This window comes from Tasmannia lanceolata, unplaced genomic scaffold (assembly GCF_043159265.1).
Source record: "Tasmannia lanceolata isolate RefF3 unplaced genomic scaffold, GAP_Taslan_0.1 ptg000008l, whole genome shotgun sequence".
NCBI classification, from domain to species: Eukaryota; Viridiplantae; Streptophyta; class Magnoliopsida; order Canellales; family Winteraceae; genus Tasmannia; species Tasmannia lanceolata.
Window position 1 is genome coordinate 49,639,631 of NW_027518685.1, and position 22,052 is coordinate 49,661,682.

Sequence of the window (22,052 nt, forward strand, 5' to 3'; positions counted from 1 at the left end):
TTGAACGTGAGAGATTGAGATTAAGGGAGTATGAGATAAACAAAGGAATGGAGAGTGAGAGATTGAAAACAGAGGGATGAAAGGGAGAGAGTAAAAAACATTGCGTGAGTGAATTTGAGATAGAAAATACGATCCTCTGCTTTTTCTTGTTTTTGCAAAAAAAGAAAACGATACTCTGTTTTTAGAGAGTTGGAGAAGGAAAGATAGAGACTGCTGTTGAGTGTGGGAAAGGGCGAGAGTGATATGGAGAGGGAGAGATGGAGATACTCTGTTGAGCGTGGGAGAGAGTGAGAGTGATATGCGAGAGATGATAGAGTTGTAGCAAGGTGAGTTCTGTCCAAGGAAAAACGTGAGTCCTCTTGAGGGAAGGTTGCAGAGAGGTTGTTTTTTTTTTTCAATGGTCTATCCACACCTTTTCTTAAGACCAATCCTCCCCTCCTTCTTGGTTTCTTTTTTTCTTTTATTGCCATATGCTTGCCTCAATCTTCATAAGGAAATTGCCGGTTTCGTAAGCTAATGGAGGAGAGAGTTGCCGAAATCTTCTTCTTCAGAGCTTAGAATTTTTATTTAGTTCTATTTAAATAATGCTTGCCAAGATAATTTCTTCCAACTAGAAGAGAAAGAAACCAAAGATTTTGGCTTCTTGCTAAACTAGAGAGAGCGGGAATCAGCCAAGATTCCAAGAATTATATTTTGCCATGAGCTTATTATAGACCTTTCCAAGAAGATAAGAGAAGATATTTTATTACTAAAGATAAGATCTATCACTTTAAAATGGACCCCACCTAAAGCAAACGAATTTGGCTTGAAGACCATCACTCGAATTTCCCTCTTTTGATATTTTTCTAAGTCTCATGAGGATCTCATTCTCTAGGAATTGCGGGTCCCACTCAAATTTGCCAAACCCCCATGGAATTAAATTAGTTGCTCTATGATGGTGGGCCCCAGGGTAGGATTTTGATCCACAAACCAAAACGCGGGAAGAGAAAGGAAGATGTCAGCCATCAAATTGATGGGCTAAACATGAATAGACTGTGCCCACCACCCCTTCCGATAAGGCGATCGTAACGGTCCATTTTATGGGCTACCACATAAATAGATTGTGACGACTAAATCGCTTTAGTGAAAATCACTCCATTGATGGGCTGCCACCTTAAGCTTGAATTACAACAGCCGAGTGTAAACACCCCATTTTGCTCCGCTTTAATCAACAAAGAAGTTAGTGTTCTTGTTATCATTATTTTTCAGTGTTTTCTATCCCCGTGTCCGCCTCGTATGTTTTCTCGATCTTTTCGGGCATCTCGGTCATGTTCTGCATTTTTCTGCTAAGCGTTGAGAGGGGTTGTTCCAAGAATCCAAGCAAGAGAGAATTTTGACCCGTTTGCTGGGCCCGTATTGAGCGCTTCTTATTAAAATGAGATCCCGCACTGTGCCTTGCATTGACATTAACAAAGAATAACAAAGAATATGGGTTTTGAACTCACTTTGGACCCAATGAGCGAGATTGTAAGCCCAAGGGTCTACTCTGCTATCTTGTTTTGATGATTCTAAACATAATTGATTGTGTTTTTGAATACTAATCAATTTGCTTTGAAGTGTTGTGTTTGAGATAGGATTGATCATTGAAGAAACCAACACACAACATGGTCATGCTTGGAGATATCCCATACAAGAGTCAAAGGAGCTAAGTGAAGCTCACCTCATCTCTCAAGCAAGCATACACAAGATGGAAGATCAATTGAAGACCAAGACTAAAGAGAAGTTGAAAGCTACATAGGTATCATTGTACATCCTTTCTCTTTAGATTTTCAAGTCAAGGCAAAACATTTTTCAAAGTGTTTTCAACTTGGTTTTCAAAGAACACTTAAGAACTTAAAATGCATTAGTGAATGGTTATGTGGTGGACCAACATGTTGGGACCCTCATAAACATTCTAAAATAACCATAGGAGTTGAGTTCCAAAAGCTAAAAATCAAACAAGCAATAAAAATCAAAAACTGCGGATTTTTAGGCTTCTCGGAACTCCGAGAATTTTTCTCGGAGCTCCGAGCTCGGAACTCCGAGAGTTCCCTCGGAACTCCGAGAAAAGGTCCAGTAGCATCTGGACATTTTCTCGGAACTCCGAGAAATGGTCCAGTAGAAATTTTATTTCTTCTGGCCGTTGTCTCGGAACTCCGAGAATATTTCTCGGAACTCCGAGAATTCTCGGAACTCCGAGAACCTTGCGACAGCTCAAAAAAGAGCCGTTGGGTTTTGAATTAAAATTTTTTTTTTGTTATCTACACCCCCAAACGGTCATATTTTGAGGAGAGACTATTTATACAATATCTAGAGGATTATTTCCTCTCTCTTGATTTTTGAAAAACCCTCTTAAGCACTCAAGCAAACTTGCAACCCTTTCAAGCTTAAGATTTTTGGTTTTTCCCAAACTTGCCTTTCACTTGTGAACCTATTGAGTTTGGATTTAGAGCTATCACTTGCAATCTTTGTTGAAGAGCAATCAAGGAACTACAAAGGGCATCAAGCTTTCAAGAAGAAGCCAAGCTATCAAATCTTCCATATCTTGTATAGGTGGCTAGGGCATTCCCTTTTTAATTCCCTAGAGAGCAACCGCTTAGAACTCGGCGGAGAAGGAGAGTCTTTGTAAAGGTGTAAGGGCATCCTTGTTTAATATCCCTTGGAATTGTAACCGCCTCGGAGCCGGGCATCGTGGAGGTCTCCAATAGTGGAATCCCTCAAGTGCGACCTTGAGTAGAGTGGAGTAGGCCGTTGGCCGAACCACTATATATCGGTGTGTCATTTCTCACTCTTGCATTTCCATTATTGTTTTGGTTTGGCATTTCACTTTGTTCTTTCAATTATATTTGCACTAACCAAATATTTAATTAAGTGAAGAAAAATTCCAATTAGGGTTTATAGATAATTTTCAAAAGGCCTAATATTGAGTTAAATTCAATTCACCCCCCCTCTTGAGTATTTCAATTGGTATCAAAGCCTCGTCTCTAATTTTTAGAAAACCCTAACCGGTCTAGAGTAAAGATTCTAAATTGGCAAACTACCCTCAACACCATGAAGGTTATTCAAACACTAGGCCACCCTATTTTGATGGAACAAACTATGGTTTTTGGAAAACCAAAATGAAAATCTTTTTAACCCAAGACTATCAAATGTGAAGAGCAATTAATAATGAATACATCTTACCCACAAGAAATTTAAATGATTGGACCGAAGCCGAACAACAAGCTTCGAATTATAATGCCAAAGCCATGAATTCTCTTATTTGTGCTCTATCTCCCGGAGAATTCAATAGAGTATCAAATTTGAATTCGGCTAAGGAAATTTGGGACACTTTAGAAGTCACCCATGAGGGAACCAATCAAGTAAAAGAATCTAAAATGAACCATCTCTTTCGGCAATACGAACTCTTTCAAATGACATCCGATGAAACAATTGCCGACATGTACACTAGATTCACCAATCTTGTAAATGGATTAAGGGGTCTTGGAAAACAATTTTCCAATAGAGATTTAGTGACTAAAATCCTTAGGTCCTTACCTTTGTCTTGGGAATCCAAAACCTCCGCAATCACCGAAGCCAAGGACATGAACACATTGAACCTAGATGAACTAATAGGGTCCTTGATCACCCATGAAATGATTTTCAAAACAAAAGCACCCGAAATTGAAACTAAAATCGAAAAAGGAAAAGGAATTACTTTTGCTTGTAATATAGGTGAAAATGAAGATGCAAAAGAAGACATGGAAGATGAAGTTGCCCTCCTAACAAGAAGGATCAAATTCTTGCAAAGGAACATGGGAGGGATGAGAAATAGAAGGACAAACCCTCCATTCAAGAAGAAAGAAGAACTCGGTGATGGATCTTCTCAACCACGATGTTACGGTTGCAAGAAGCTTGGACACATTCGCCCGGATTGTCCACTCAACAATGAACCCACTTCAAACAACCGCTTCAAGAGAAGAGAAGGCAAGAAAGGAATGACCGCCACGTGGGATGAAGAAATTGAAAGCGAAGGCGAACAAAATGATGGCGAAGATTGCTTGATAGCAAGGAACGTATGCTTCATGGCCTCAACAAACGACAACAATGAGGTAAACACTTTAAATGATGTTATTGTTTTAAAAGAAGTTCTTGATTCCCTACAAAATGCAAATGATGAACTTGAAATTCAATTTGATAAAATTGCATCTCTTGAAAATTCTCTTGCTAACATGACAAAAGAATTTGGTTGGTTGAAAAAGGATCATGAATTTTTAGATGATAAGAATGAAAAATACAAAGTAGAAATTCATGAGTTAAATGCTTCTATCAAAATCTTAAATAAAAACCGACAAGAACTCTCAAATGAAAACAACAATCTAAAGCATGAAAATGGTAGATTATCTTTTGAGTATGATGAACTAAAGAAACTTTTTGAAAAATTTGAAAATAGTTCATTAAAATTGGATAGACTTGTAAATCTTCAAAGAATGTCAAGTGACAAAAGTGGACTTGGACATAAATGGAACACCACAATATCCAACTATAAAACTAAACTTGAAAAGGTTTCTTCTAGCGGTACCAAAATTTGCTTTTATTGTGGTCTAGAAGGTCATTACAAGGTTGCTTGCTTACATGCTAAACAAGATAAGATTAAGTTGAACTCTAATGTGAAAACAAATGAACATAGCAAGATTAGGAAGATTTGGGTACCTAAGGGATCTCACTTGCCTATTCATATGTAGGTATGCCTTAAAAGCCATAACAAGAAGAACACATGGTACCTTGATAGTGGATGCTCTAGACATATGACCGGAGACCTTACTCAATTCGCATCCCTATCGCTCAAGGATGGTGGAGACGTTACCTTTGGAGATGATAAGAAAGGAAAAGTCAAAGGTGAAGGCACCATAGGTAACTCTACCTCTCCCATACATGATGTACTATTTGTTGATGGTTTTGAAGTTGTCTTCAATCCCGATAAATGCATTGTTAAAAATAAGATAGATGGAGTAGTCAAATTCATAGGTTCTAGAGACAATAACATTTACACAATTGGATTAGATGATCTTAGACTCCAAAATGTAACTTGTCTTAATGCCATTAGTGAGGATTCTTGGCTATGGCATAGGAGGTTGGGTCATGCCGGAATGGATCTCATTTCGACCCTCTCCTCAAAAGAAAGTGTTAGAGGATTGCCTAAGTTCAAATTCATCAAGGATCACATTTGTAGAACTTGTCAATTAGGAAAACAATTGAAAAGCTCATTTGCACCTAAAAATATGATTTCAACTTCCTACCCCTTGGAGCTACTTCATATGGATCTTTTTGGACCAATGAAGACTAGTAGCCTAGGTGGAAAGAGGTACGTGTTTGTAGTTGTGGATGACTACTCGCGATTCACATGGGTCATATTTCTAGCACACAAAGATGAAACTTATGAAAACTTCCTTACATTGTGCAATCAAATACAAAATGAAAAAGGTGTTGCTATCTCGTACATTAGAAGTGATCATGGAACTGAATTTGAAAATGTACATTTTGACACTTATTGTAATGAACATGGCATAAAACATAATTTTTCCGCACCTAGAACACCTCAACAAAATGGAGTAGTAGAAAGAAAGAATCGAACTCTCCAAGAAATGGCTAGAACTATGTTGCATGAAAATGATCTCCCTAGATATTTTTGGGCGGAAGCGGTTCGCACCGCTTGCTATATCATAAACAGGGTATATCTAAGGCCAATTTCTAAGAAAACACCTTATGAGCTTTGGAAAAACTTGAAACCAAATATAAGCTACTTTAGAGTGTTTGGATGTAAATGCTTTATTTTAAACATCAAAGATAATCTACACAAATTTGATAGAAAATCGGATGATGGAATATTCTTAGGGTATTCTTCTCATAGCAAGGCATATAGAGTATTTAATAGGAGAACCCTAGTAGTAGAAGAATCCATGCATGTGACATTTGATGAAAGAGAGCCAACACCACAAGAAATGCCACATGATGAGGATGAACCCATTGAACATCTTTTTCCAAAATTGAGTGCTCCTCCTCATGCATCAACAAGTCATACATTACCTAGTGAGGAAGTAGAAAATGAAATTGATGACTCATTGCCTAGGGATAGGAGAACATTGGTAGATCATCCTGAATCCCAAATTTTAGGTGATGCCACATTGCCAGTAAGAACTAGATCATACTATCGTAGTGTGAGTAACAATTTGGCGTTCCTATCCGAATTAGAACCAAAATCCATCAAGGAAGCTGAAAAGGATGAATATTGGTTGATGGCCATGCAAGAAGAGCTAAGTCAATTCGAAAGGAACAAAGTGTGGAGGCTAGTACCTAGACCTAGTGATCATCCAGTCATTGGCACGAGATGGGTGTATAGAAATAAATTGGATGAAAATGGAATTATCACTAGGAATAAAGCTAGGCTTGTAGCCCAAGGGTACAATCAGGAGGAAGGGATAGATTATGATGAGACATTTGCTCCTTTTGCCCGTATGGAGGCTATTAGGATACTTTTGGCATATGCATCTCATAAAGGATTTAAACTATATCAAATGGATGTCAAAAGTGCCTTCCTAAATGGCTATATCCAAGAGGAAGTGTATGTTGAGCAACCTCCAGGTTTTGAAGACTTCAAACATCCAAATCATGTCTTCAGGCTTGATAAAGCTTTATATGGATTAAAGCAAGCTCCTAGAGCTTGGTATGAGAGGCTTTGCACTTTCTTAGTTGAAAAGGGATTCGAGATGGGAAAGGTGGATAAAACCTTATTTATCAAAAGAGAAAATCATGATATCCTCCTTGTCCAAATCTATGTGGATGATACCATCTGTGGCTCAACTAATCAAAAATTGTGTGATGAATTTGCAACCTTAATGAAAAATGAATTTGAAATGAGCATGATGGGAGAGTTCACCTACTTCTTAGGACTCCAAATTAAACAATACAAAAATGGAATATTTTTAAATCAAGAAAAATATACAAAGGAGTTATTAAAGAAGTATGGCATGGATAGCAGTAAGACATCAAGAATTCCCATGAGTACTACTGCTAAGCTAGAAAAAGATGAATTTGGCAAATCTGTGGATCAGAAACTGTATAGGGGTATGATAGGTAGTTTGCTCTATTTGACAGCCAGCAGACCAGACATTATGTTTACTGTCTGTCTCTGTGCTCGATTTCAATCGGATCCTAAAGAATCTCACCTATCAGCAGTTAAGAAGATCTTCAAGTACTTAATAGGAACCCAAAGTCTAGGACTGTGGTATGAAAGATCATCTTCCTTCACTCTCATCGGATATTCAGATGCAGACTTTGCTGGATGTAGAGTAGATAGGAAAAGCACTAGTGGGACTTGCCAATTCTTGGGTAAATCACTTGTTTCATGGTTTAGCAAGAAGCAAAATTCAGTAGCTCTGTCCACAACAGAAGCAGAATATGTGGCAGCTGGAGCTTGCTGTGCTCAAGTCCTATGGATGAAAAGCACATTGATGGACTATGCAATCAAAATGGAAAATATTCTCATCCAATGTGACAATACTAGTGCTATATGCTTAACAAAGAACCCCATACAACACTCAAGAACAAAACACATTGAGATTAGGCACCACTTCATCAGAGATCACTCACAAAAAGGGGATATTTGCTTAAAATATATCAACACTGAAGATCAATTAGCGGATATCTTTACAAAACCCCTTAGTGATGATAGAATTTGTTATATCCGAAGTGCCTTAAACATTTGGAGTGCGGATCAAATTAAAGAAATTGCCAAATAAATACTTTGTGCCTTTAACCAGCTTATTTATATAGTATTTATATATATAATCTTTGTTTGGTAGTATCTGCATGAATGAGATGTCAAACTTTTAATCTTAAAAATCACTCAATTGATATTCTTAGCCTTCTTAGTTTTTCTAATTTGGAGAGGTATCTTCACTTTAATTAAAATACCTAACATCTTGACATATGTCAACATCTCAATCATGAACAGGTATATGTGCATTACTTGGTTAAATATTTTTATACCATAAGCATTGATTTAGGGGGAGTTATCTACTCCTAAATTTTTTTTTTTTACACCCTTTCTGTCGATGACAAAAGGGGGAGAAGGTTTGAAATTGATTATCTATTCAAATTTACTATATGCACCTCATGCTTATAACTTGTATCATTTATATGTGTGCATATATTGAGGGGGAGTTCTAGTATTCACTTGCCTACTATGTCACTCCACACACACCTCATAATCAATTTTGTTTGTCATCATCAAAAATGGGGAGATTGTAAGCCCAAGGGTCTACTCTCCTATCTTGTTTTGATGATTCTAAACATAATTGATTGTGTTTTTGAATACTAATCAATTTGCTTTGAAGTGTTGTGTTTGAGATAGGATTGATCATTGAAGAAACCAACACACAACATGGTCATGCTTGGAGATATCCCATACAAGAGTCAAAGGAGCTAAGTGAAGCTCACCTCATCTCTCAAGCAAGCATACACAAGATGGAAGATCAATTGAAGACCAAGACTAAAGAGAAGTTGAAAGCTACATAGGTATCATTGTACATCCTTTCTCTTTAGATTTTCAAGTCAAGGCAAAACGTTTTTCAAAGTGTTTTCAACTTGGTTTTCAAAGAACACTTAAGAACTTAAAATGCATTAGTGAATGGTTATGTGGTGGACCAACATGTTGGGACCCTCATAAACATTCCAAAATAACCATAGGAGTTGAGTTCCAAAAGCTAAAAATCAAACAAGCAATAAAAATCAAAAACTGCGGATTTTTAGGCTTCTCGGAGCTCCGAGCTCGGAACTCCGAGAGTTCCCTCGGGACTCCGAGAAAAGGTCCAGTAGCATCTGGACATTTTCTCGGAACTCCGAGAAAATTTCTCGGAACTCCGAGAAATGGTCCAGTAGAAATTTTATTTCTTCTGGCCGTTGTCTCGGAACTCCGAGAATATTTCTCGGAACTCCGAGAATATTTCTCGGAACTCCGAGAATTCTCGGAACTCCGAGAATGGTTCTCGGAACTCCGAGAACCTTGCGACAGCTCAAAAAAGAGCCGTTGGGTTTTGAATTAAAATTTTTTTTTTGTTATCTACACCCCCAAACGGTCATATTTTGAGGAGAGACTATTTATACAATATCTAGAGGATTATTTCCTCTCTCTTGATTTTTGAAAAACCCTCTTAAGCACTCAAGCAAACTTGCAACCCTTTCAAGCTTAAGATTTTTGGTTTTTCCCAAACTTGCCTTTCACTTGTGAACCTATTGAGTTTGGATTTAGAGCTATCACTTGCAATCTTTGTTGAAGAGCAATCAAGGAACTACAAAGGGCATCAAGCTTTCAAGAAGAAGCCAAGCTATCAAATCTTCCATATCTTGTATAGGTGGCTAGGGCATTCCCTTTTTAATTCCCTAGAGAGCAACCGCTTAGAACTCGGCGGAGAAGGAGAGTCTTTGTAAAGGTGTAAGGGCATCCTTGTTTAATATCCCTTGGAATTGTAACCGCCTCGGAGCCGGGCATCGTGGAGGTCTCCAATAGTGGAATCCCTCAAGTGCGACCTTGAGTAGAGTGGATTAGGCCGTTGGCCGAACCACTATATATCGGTGTGTCATTTCTCACTCTTGCATTTCCATTATTGTTTTGGTTTGGCATTTCACTTTGTTCTTTCAATTATATTTGCACTAACCAAATATTTAATTAAGTGAAGAAAAATTCCAATTAGGGTTTATAGATAATTTTCAAAAGGCCTAATATTGAGTTAAATTCAATTCACCCCCCCTCTTGAGTATTTCAGAGATCAATTTCTACGATGGGTATAGTGTATTTTTGCCAATCTGATATGGACCCATCATCAAGAAAAATTAAAGTTTAAAGCTGTGGCTCGTCAAATTGGACGGATTGGATCATCCAATGGCTGATTTGTATGGTATGATTATTCATGTTGGGGATCCATCAATTAAGTAGTTCGGATCATCCTATGGAGTGGGGCATATTATGTTATAAGCATGGACTTTAATCACAATAGGGAATTCGGTCATGAGCGGGACCCACCTTTCGATGCATCATATTCTACACATCAGGATTTATAGTGGGGCCTACTAGCTTCACTTGTATTGGATGTGGGTAAGGTCATCATCAACCCATGTGTCTGTGGATCCACCATTATCCATGTATCGCGCTACCATTCCAAATGGGTCCTACCCATATTCGGTTATCCCATGTTGGGTTATTAGAAGGTGAATAAAAAATTTTGTTGCTTTTCTTTCTTAGCATGGTAAGCAAGAAAAAGGCATGCATGTACGTATATGGAAATAGAGAACAAGGTTTTCTTTTTTGGAAGGGATTGAAGTTTTGGCAAGAGCTGGCTATAGAAAGAATTGGCCGACAATCTTAGGAGGGGTTGCTGGGATTCTAAAAAAGAAAAGGTTAAAAAAAAGAAAAGGAGGGAGCCTCGGGGGAGAAGCTCTGGTTTTTCTGGTTTCCTCTCACGACCCTTTGTGGCTCTCTCTCTCGTTTCTCACCCTCTGCATCTCCTTCAACCTCTCACCACCCTCTCTCTCACTCTCATCTCTCCCCACTCTCCACAGCCCTCTTCTCTCACAGCCTTCACATCTCCATCTCTCAATCACTTTCTTTCAATTTTTCTCTCCCTCTCTTATCCCTTCAACAGCAACTCTCCATCACTATCCTCTTCTCTCTCTCAAGATATATATATATAAAAAAGAAGAAGAACAGAAAACAGAGCATCTCCACGGCTCTGTTTCTGTTTTGCTCTCTCTCTCTCTCTCTCTCTCTCTCTCTCTCTCTCTTATTCCCTTACCCTCTCCACTGTTTTTTTCCATCTCCCATCTTACTCTGTTTTTTTTTTTTTTTTTTCCTCACCATCTCACTCACGCCCTCTGTTTTTCCTCCTCACCACCCCACTCACCCTCTGTTTCCAGATCCGAACAGCCGCCCTCCACCACTCTTCTCTCCCTCCCTTTGTTTCCATATCCCCAAGAGCCGCCCTCCACCACTCTCCTCTCCCTCCCTCTGTTTCCATATCCCCAAGAGCCGCCCTCCACCACTCTCCTCAGCCCTCTCATATCCCATCTCACTTCTTATCACATCTTAATCTCCCCTATTACCTAGCCAAATTACGTCCTTCTTATAATTTTGGTTGAGCCACCTATTCATCCCATCTACCATATGTTTTAATTCCCAGCTATCATCACCCATAGTAAATCACATCTCATCAGCTCAATCCTCACACGGCATCTTTTTGAAATCTCCCAACAGACGGTCATAACTCTCATTGGTTATCTCATCACTCTCTCACCTCCATTAGTATTCCTCTCACCACTTGATATTGGCAGTTCCCTTTTCAAATCACTTGATATTTGCATCCCAATTGCTATTTGATATTGGCAGCCCTCTTTCTTCAAATCACTTGTGAGTTGTGGCCGCAAGTCTCTTTGAGGCAAAATTTATATTCGAGCCACCCTTGGCTCAAATTCTTAAGAGCCGAGACCCTCCTCGGTGGATCCTTGCGGTAACAGGAAGTTTCATTGGTGGAACTCTTTTTTTTTCAGCAGTGCGAAGAAACAGAAAAGAAAAAAAAAAAAACAAAAGAAAGAAAGAAAGAGAAAGCGGAGCGGATCGAGCGGCGGTGGAATTTTTCGGATGTTTCGGCTCTCGGATTCTGCGAGGATCTCGATCGCAGGTTAGTACACTATTCTCAGATTTTTCTCGGATGATTTGGTATTTTTCTAGATTTCTGCATGATTTTTAAACATTTAATTGAATTTAATTGAATATTAAATGTGTGTGCTTAAAATCATGATCTGCATGAGCGTTTCAAATCCGTTTCGTCCCAAAACTTAATACGATGTTCTACTTAAATAGAGTAAAATAACTATCGGATCGGATCGGGCATTGGATCAACGGTTTTTTAGAATTTGAGTGAAGAGTGGTATTTTATTTAAAATAATGGCTGAGTAATTACGAAATTCGAAAAAATAGCCATCTCAGGACGATCTATTTTTTGGAATTTTAAAATTTTCTTATGTTCATCACATCAGAACAAGGTTGGAGGACGTTTTCCGGAATCGTAATTTTCTCGAAAATCGTGTTTTAAAAATAGAAAACTCTTCAAAAATATCTTTTCGACGAAGAAAAATAAAATATATGTTAAACGAATTCCAAAATTAATGACATTTCGTGGAAAAATAATACGATTCTAGTACATTCTACCATGAAGTTTTGAGAATTTTTAGAATTTGTTTGGTATATTATTTTATGTTTTCTTTAAAAATTATCAAATTTTGGGAGAATTTTTACAAACATCAGATCACAGATAAAATTCCCAAAATTTTTACAGTAGTCTTATATTCCATATTTCTAGTTTTTTTAAAAGTTTCAAGTGATTTAGATCTTGTTTCATATGGGATGTAGTGTTAATTCATAATCTGGTTTGAAAATTGAAAAATCCGAAATTGATAGTATATAGTTTTTAAAATTCATGAAAATCTTACAGCATGCTATCTTTACTCATATCTTATTTCTGTAGAAATTTCATTGAATTTAGATTTCTATTTCTAGTAGTTTCTGTGTTATTTTGGCAATCTGATCAATTAATTGTTAAATCAAAATTAAATATGAGCTTAATGTAAAAATCTGTAAAAATCTTTCAGTAAGCTGCATTTCATCATATCTTGCTGTTGTAGAAGTTTCAACTCATGTTGAATTCGTCTGCAACAGTTTCACTTGTAAAATCACTCATATGTTTAAAATTGATAAAATTCATTGAAAAATCGAAATCAATCGAAAATCATCTGAAAATCTCTAAAGAACCTTAAATCTCTGTCACATATTAACTCCTTAATCCATTGAAACAGAAATCTTAGGATCTTTAGATTTCCCTGGAAAAATGACTAGTGCATCCATAATCGTATCCCAATTGCAACCGATTTTTGACAATTTGAATATTTAAGCTATAGCACGTTGTTGGCTCCGAGGTTACTGTCCACGGAAATCCTGAGATATGCCAGGCAATAAGGTGCTATAACCTAAGTATTAAATTGCACAAGAAAAGAGCGCACGATTCCCTTCCTTGGATGCTATCTTGGGCCGAAATTGGTGAACCCTAGAACCATCGGTAATCCTTGAATGTCCAGAAACCGAAAATCCTTGAAATCTGAAATTTATTAACTTCAAGAACTTGAATCGATTTGTCTCGAGTCTTTCGGAACCATTGGATTATGGTTTCTGATATAAGAACCATTAGAGCCCAATTTAGGAACACTGGTGTCGTGTCGTGTCGTGTCCTAAGTTTTAGGGAGTCCTAGAGTTAGGAGTCCAGCCTCATCACGTACGTTTGCTATGTATAGCAACCGTGCCATAGGTCTAGTTACACTAGTCACCCAATCTTTTCTTAGGACAAGCCTAGTAAACTAGGATGTAGGCTAACCTGCATTAGTCTAAGGAACAACTTGCATTTAGATAAGAATCATATAGAATCTTAGATGAAATCCTAGGATAATAAAATCCTCAACTTGAATTAAATAATTTCTCTTAAAACTGTTGAAACAGTCAAATCAGTCTAGATCGGTGTCTTAGTTGAGTTAGTCATAAGTAGCTTAGCTTAGGTGCACCGAACTACGTCGACTCTGATCCCAGTGAGGCTTGGGTACGTAGGCAGCTTGGATGTCTGATGGCATACCAACCGCGAGTCGGCACCACAACAAATTGTGGTGTTTTGTATATTAATTTTCTTGTAAATGCTTAATCAAATCACTTAGGACTTTCCATGAAATTAGAATTCTAGGAGAACTTTCACTTAGAATGAATCCAGACAAATTAAGAAATCAAGATACACATTTAGGATTCACATTTAAATTAGATTTTAGGATGCATGTCACTTAGTTCGCACATTAATTTAGAGTTGAATGAGACATTTAAAATAAATTTAAAAGAGTTAGCTTTTGGAATCGAAGACCGATTATCGGGCAGGAATGGTGCATGTGGTGGATAACTCCCCATACCTTCCATTCTTATAACCAGGTAGCGAGTCTAGATTTCTGGTTAATTATGGGTCCTAGATCCCACATCTAGGTGGCGACTCTGTTACTCTCTTTTGTGTGGAATTCGGATTGCCTTAGTGATCCCAAGTTCACATAAAAGACGAATTAAAATCAATATTAAAATGCACACGCCAATCGCGTGGGTACGAGAGACCAAGAGAGAGCGTGGCGGCTCGCGCCCCACCCCTCTCGCGGGATCGGGTCCCACACCGAGTGCCCATGCTAGATTGGCCGAAATACATTATGGCAACCAGGTAAGTCAGCTTTGCCTATTCGATCCCAATAAATTCAGAACTCATGCTTTTTATTAAAAATAATGCGGGGCACATTTGCTTGACCCAAATCTAGTCAACAGGTTCAATGCGGGCCCACTAAATAGGTCCAAATTCTTTCTAGTTTAGATTCTGGAATAACCATTCAACACTTGGCGAAAAAATGCGAAACATGGCATAAATGATTGAAAAGATCGATAAAGCATAAGGGACGGACATGGGAATGGAAAACACTGAAAAAGACCGATAGCAAAACATTAATTTCTTTGTTGATTAGAGCGGAGCAAAATGGGGGTGTTTACAATGAGTCAGTCTTTAGCTAGGGATTCTGTCTTTAGTAAGAGAGTCAATCTTTCAGGAGTCAGTCCTATTATCATAGGGGTTAGGATTCTTTCCAACCTCTCATTAAATAATGTGATTTTTATCCACTCTTGCAAGGTATAGGATGCTGTCCAACCCTTGCAGAATCGTGATTCTGCCTTTCCCCCGCAAAGCATAGGATGCTGTCTAACCTTTGCGGGATATTAGGAGTCTATCCTACCCTTATAATGATAGGATCTGTCCTCTTGTGTCAAAAACTCAAAAACATTCAGAAATCTTAAAAACTCAAAACATATGAAAAACCAAAAATCTCAAAATTTTTGAGTCTTTAGGAGAGTAGTTAGGAATTCTGTTCCGAACTACGTTGGCTTGATCCTCTTTCACGAGGTACGTAGTGCAGCTTGGGATCTTAATCCCAAGTCCAGCCAAACCTTTAAAAATAAACATTTCAAACCTTCCAAAAATACAAAACTTCTTTAAAACCTTTTCAAAAAGATCTTCCCCTACAGTTAGGAGTCTGTGTTAGATTGTTTGGGGTGTTTTAGAGTTAAGAGTCTGTCTTGTTTGTATTGATATGGTGTGTCCTGTCGTGTGAGTGTCCCTAGAGTTAGGAGGCCTCGAATCGGTCGGTTAGACATTTAGTCGAACCGATAGCTAGACTAGGAAGCATATAGTCAGCCCGTGATTTTCTTTAGGATGCACAACCTAGTTACACATAGGATGTAGGGCCCACCTGCATTAGCTTAAGGCTAACCAACTTGCATTAGTTAGGGCATATAGAGAGTCCTAAAAATTACAATTCACCTGAACTTAAGCAATTGTATAAAAAGCTTTAAAAATCAGTCGAGTCTAGTGGATCGAGTCTAGGATAGCGGTTCTAGATGGTTAGGCATCGTAGTTAGAATAGGTGATCGAACTACCTTGACTCCCATTCTTCCCGAGGTCGGGATATGTAGAGCAGCTGGGATGGACGGCCATCTTGGTCCGAGTCAAGTCACATTAGAGTTTTAGGATTCATCTTGTCCAGTCATATATAGAGTTGATTTGTGTTGTGTGTTTTGCTGTGTTTTCTTACTTTCATGTACAGATCCTATACCTTTAGCGGTAGCATGCATGTGTTTTCACACCAGAACTCAGACAGCAATTAGGTATGACGCTCATAACTTAGCTATTCTTAGGCGACACTACTTTCATTTATTTTGTGTGTGCTTATTAATCATCTCCGAGACATGCATGATTAGATAGACGTCTTCTCGGAGAACTTCGTTCCCATTTCATATGACTTTCGCCCAAAACTCTTCAAAATCAATAATAAATGGCATAAGAGACCAGGTGCTTGCAGTTGGGCGGACCAGGTGCTCTTCGGACCTTCCAAATTCGTAACCAGGCACGAACCTTCTTTTTATAATCTCTGGTTATCCGTTGCAACAGAGCATAGTATGAGATCCTTGGCCCACTTCCTTGGATGGTGACTCTTCTTTGTTTAAGGTACGCCTCGAATCTGGGCTAGTTCCCGAATCGAGAGGTATCTCTCTTTGTATCGCCACTTATGCTGTGAGAGGCATTCTTCTTCGAGAGTTCCTTGGTAGAGCTCTCCATTCTCGTGGATGATCCTGAGATGAGTGTGGGGGGCCGTCCCCCGCCCCTCTCGGATCGGGGTCCACACCAGGATAAGTAGGAAAAATCTGAGTTTGTATGAGTTCTTTCTTTGGTTCAGTGATAGGACAGTCTCCACAATGGCTGAGTCTGAGAATTCCCTCTTTTACTACTCACTGATTGAGGCTCAATGTCTTTGGTGGGTCTGAACAATATGTTTCTTGTCCTGCTTTGATTCGTAAGCCAGGATCTACTCTGTTTTTTTTCATTTCAGAAGGTATACACCCATTCTTTTCAGTACCAGACAACTTTGGACTTCGAAAGAGAAATGGATATGAATGAGGAAATGACTTTCGAGGACTCGATCAAGGAGGATTCAGATTTTTCAATAGACTTAACTCACTTTCAAGAGACTCACCATTTATTTTAAGAACTCGACTAACTTATTGAATTACTCTCAGATCTGATGTGTTATATGTTTTATGGTAAGGCTAGCCGCTTTTAGAGTAATCTCGAAGACTATGTCAAGAAGCTCTAATTTTCTCCATCAGGATTTCTGTCATGGTTATTACCCCCTTCGGATTGCTTATTCTTAAGGCTCCTAGTTTAGAAAGGTATCAAAGTAAGCCCTGCCGACACCACTTGGATTCCGGGAGCTTGCCCTATTTGAAGACTGTTTCTCCATCTCATTGACTTCTCTCTTTCACAAGAAGCCATGACTTATTATCTTCCAGGGTTTCGATCTTGCAGATCGCTTGTCTTGACTTTTTCCTGGATCACTTGTATTACTCAAGCTTTGGAATCCTTCATGACTAAGGAACTCTTTTTATATCTCTGCAACTCGATTTTCCTGGGAAGTCTTTGCCCTTGACTGGATTGCCTCTTCAGGTTCTCAATCCGGCAGACCGCTACCCTTGCTTTAGCATAAGCCAACCCCCTTTGGTTGTCGACTTAGCAGGTACATGCCTTTCACTTTTTCCTAGGCCGTCCTTTTGGGTTTTCAACCTAGCGGGTCTTCAGACTCTCGTTCTTTTGTTTTTCTTCTATTTTTGCTTTTATTTGCCTTGAACCTTTGCTCGTTTTACCATAAGGACTTCCTAGGTAGGCTTGGGTTCAAAAGGGTAGGATATCTCTTAGGTTCAAATGATTTTGATCGAATCTAGTCTTGCCGGATTGCCTACGTACCCCAAAAATTGATGATCAGGTCCGCGTAATTCACTTTAGGGTTTAACAAAGAATGGTTTAGCTTTTAGCTTCAAATGTTGAAAGGAAATAATTTAACTTTTTCCCAAAGGTTGACCGAACTTGAGTTGATCAAGTTGCTTACGTACTCCTGAAGAGCTGGGGATTAGGTCCGACGTAGTTCGGGTGCATAATGCCCCTAGTTTATAATGTGGTTGAAAGAATTGTTTGGTTTTACTTTTCGTCTCAAAGGTTCACAAACGGATTTTTAGATGTCAGGATTTTGGCTATAAGGGCTCAAACGTCCAAGGATGGCCTCCTGGTGTTTTATTGTACAAGCTTTTGAAGAATAAGGTTCAACGGCTTTGAATATTTTTATCAAAGAGTCTGGCAGTATTCTTAGGCAAGACTTTAACCATAATACTCAACTTCTCATCTTGAAGATCTTGACTTTATGCTCAAGATTCTATAACTCTTATTAGTCTTCCAAATGCTGAAGACGGGTCCCATGTTCAGTCCATCTCATTGATTCCATCATCTGGGTCTTTGACATTCTGAAGGAGTTGTCTCAGGGACACATTCCCTTCTCCTTTTTCTTTCTCTCACACTTTTCTTTCTTTTCGACGTTCTCTTCTTTTTTTATGTTCTCTTTCTATTGGATGTTCTCTTTCATTTTCCTTTTACCATTAGACATTAGGAATATCGTCATTTTTGAAATGTCCCACCTCGGAATCATACTAAAATACACATCACAAGCATTCTTTTAGGGCTTAATCCTGTAACCATGACATCACTATCTGAAAGTCTTCTCTCAATATTCTCATCAGCTCCACTGGATTTTGATGTTCACTCTCTTGAACTTCCGCTTTTCGACTAGATGTCTAAAGCCGATGGAGTCTTGCTTTGCACCACACTAGGGCATTCACCCGGTTTATCCTTATAGGATCAAGCAAGACTACCTCAAATCCTTCTAAATAGGTTTATCAATTCTTCACGCTCATCGGGGGATACAATTTTACCAAGCCATCTTTCCCGAATTTCAGATTTTGATACCACTATCAATAACTTCGATTTCTTTTTCGAGTGGCTATGCTCAACGCTCTTCCTCTCGTTTGATCATCTTTCAGATCTCGAAGGGAATTTCGTCTGCATCCTCATCTGAGGAGGGTGTCTTTTAATTTGTTTAAACATCAGATCTAAGAGTGAATCCTAAAACATCAAAGATATGAAACCAAATGTTTATTGAATTGAAAGCTTCTAAGTACATCAATAATTTTCAACGCGCCTCAGTGGGCTCTACATCAGATTTAACAGAAAACAAAACACTGACTCTGAATGAGAAAGACTGACAGACTTGACACATTTTTTTAACACTAACAAGACTCACCAACTTTCAACACAAGAATTGGTATACACTTGACAAAAAATAAATCTTAAAACATGACACTTGGAACACATCACTTGAAACACAACACTTAGACTTGGACAAGGACTCTGCACTGAAGTTTACGAGTAGCATGCCTTCCTCCATGATAAAGCTGGCTAAGGAGTTCGACCCTCGTATAGGAATCTCGGAAGAGGTGGTCCAATGTAGTTCTGTGGACTAGCCCAAACTGTCCTTGAAAACCTGTTGGTGACATCATGTTCTCTGCCCTGACATTCTTCAGATGTTCAAATTCTGACATCTTTCCTTTTCCTTTCGATTCATTTCTCAGCTCTGAGGTGGTATAAGCAGAGGTGGTGGGACCTTTGAAGGGTTGAATAGGTCTTACAGGTGCAGGATTCACAAAAGCATGGAGTTCAGAAAGAAACGAAGGGTCTCCTTCTATCTTGTCCTGGATCATGTGTTTCAAAGTCAAACACTTATCTGTTATATGACCAATACTTCTGTGGTACTCACAGTACTGATCCTTTTTCCAACTTCTAGGGAGTTGGTTAGGAAAAGGCCTCGGATCTGGGAGTGTCAGACTCCCTTCATTAATCCACTTGTTCATGATAACAGAAGAGAACATGGCAGCTGAGTGAATTCTCTCTTCAGTTGCTGACCCATCTTTTCTTCCATTACCACTGAATTCTTAAGGGGTTGATGATAGGGTCCAACATTCTTAACCTCCTTAGAAACAATAGAATGTCTTTCCTTGTTATGCAACTCAACAGATCTTTCGAGAATCAAACTCTGAACTGATGTCTTTTCTGTCAGAGTATCCATATCGGCAAATTGCTTAGGAGCGAATCACATTTGGTGGACAAGTATTGCATCTGGACTTTCATCTCTCTCACTTCTTCAGTTAACATGATCATCTCACCAAAAAGTTTAACTATCCAGTTTTCCATTCTGATGAATGCCGAACTTTTAAAAGATTCTTCCATTGGTCGAGAGTTCGATGGAACAGGTTCCTTAGAAGTAGGGGGTCTATCAGCTTTCAAACGAGCTATTTCATCATCCATGCTATTCATATGTTGGAGCACTGCTTTCATCATTTCGATCATTTCTACTAAAGTATTTTCAGATTCAGCCATTTGAACTGGGGTAGGTGAAAGGAAATAGGTGCAACAAATGAGTGAAGCCAACAAAGTCAGACCCCTGCCATGGAATTGTCAAACACTAGAATTCAGTATAGGGTAATCAAATGAAAATGCCATATGCAAGTGGAGACAAGAGATGACACAAACATATCTTTCCCATGGATAAAATACGGCAGCATAACATCTATGCAAGGAGCTATGGTAAGATAAGCATATAGAGTTTGTAACACGTCTAAAGGATAATGACCAAACTCAAGGTACTTGGAGAAAATTCGGCAGCAAAACAACTATGCAGGGAGAAATGGTAGGATAAGAACATAAAGTTTGTCAACAAATTTGGAGAAAATTCTGCAGCATAACAGCTATATAGAGAGGCTTTGAAACAGTTAATCATAAAGGGTATTCCAACGGGTTAAGATAAAGTAAGGCTCTCAGCAAGTACACACACTCGAGTAAATGTCAGCTAGATAAACTCTCAATCAACAGGTGGAACACAATCGGATCAGAATCAATCATAGGATGAGGTCCATGGATAATAGATCATGACTATAATGATGGTGGTGAGAAATCCATGATCTGATTAGAATCCAGATAATGGATAGGTAAGGATAATTGCCTAAATTGGATAAGGAACTCAGACTAAGAAGAAAGCCCTAATATAATAATGTAAATCCATGATGGAAAACACGGATCAATTTTATAACCAATAGATCAAGGAATAGATTGTGGGTAAAGAACCAATAATCTAATTGCAATCCACAGAATGGATAGATAACAATAATTGACTAGATTATGAAGGAAAACCTAACTAAGAAATAGGCCCTAATCTAAATATCAATGTATAGGATATAGATCAATGATACAAGATATGTGTCAAATGTATACTAAAAGGGGCAAAGGATAGACTATGGCCATAATGATGGCGAGTAGGAACTACAGACCAGATCTGGGTCTGAACAATGGATGAATATAATTGATTTGAATTAGATAAGGAAGCCTCACTAAGGAGTAGGCCCTAATCTAATAATCAATACATATATATATATATATCCTAACCAGGGGCACCAACCCTAATTCTAATCTAGCGGAGTCAAGGAAGTCTTGACTCATGATAGACTGATGAGTGTAGTAGGACCGTGTTGAAGCCACACAAGGTGAACTACCCTAATCTATAGATAGGACAATGCCCCTAGCTTTAGGCTCCACATGTGTAAGTAACACATGTTCATCCCTATATGCAAACAAAAGGACAATGCAATATATAGACGGGGTAAGGCTGCGAGGTCCACCTGGCCGGGTGCATAGTTACTTTTATGTGTATGCCGTGACTGTCGCCCATCATACGAACTATGTTCGTTTTACACATGAAGTGTCCAAGTGTTGAGTATACTACTAGTGCAGGCATTCCCTAGAAGGCGGGTATAACCCTCACAGCTCCTGCTCATAGTGTCCCGAATAGGTCATCTGATAGCACTTCCACAACAAACCACAGTAGGAAAGTAACCACAAAACGGTATAATATATGCAGGGATGAGAGTGGTGTGTGAGCCCTTATTTTATTACGCACCTATTTGGTGCCCCTGGTTTCTAACGAAAAGGTTCCCATTTATAATGATTTTAGCCCAAATTTCATCAAAATTAATTTAAATGGCATTTTTAGCAGAGTTAGGCAATATCTCGAAAGATCTCCAGCAAAGTCGCTAGCCTGTGGACCCCGATCCCGAGATTGGTGAGGGGCGAGCCCCCAACGGCCTCTAAGATCTCCACATCTGAAGGAGAGCACTACAAGGAACTCTCGAAAGAGTGCCCCTCACAGCATGAGTGGCGATATATGTGAGATACCTCTTGATTCGAGGACTAACCCGGAACAAAGACGTACCTAAAATAGCTCAGAGTCGCCATCCATGGATAGGCCATGGAACAAAAAATCTACTCTGTGCAATGGATAAAATCCAAAGATATAATTTGGGTCCGTGCCTGATTACGAATGAGGAAGGTCCGAAGAGCACCCCATCAACCCGAGTGCAAGCACTCGGTCTCTTATGCCATTTATTTATTAATTTTGAA

At 38.8% G+C, this 22,052-nt stretch overlaps 1 pseudogene; it reads right to left on the bottom strand.

The window, feature by feature from the left end:
• The window catches only part of LOC143883033 (uncharacterized), a 45,440-nt pseudogene extending 25,969 nt beyond the window's left edge, over positions 1–19,471 (bottom strand).
• Between the last annotated feature and the right edge of the window lie 2,581 nt (positions 19,472–22,052).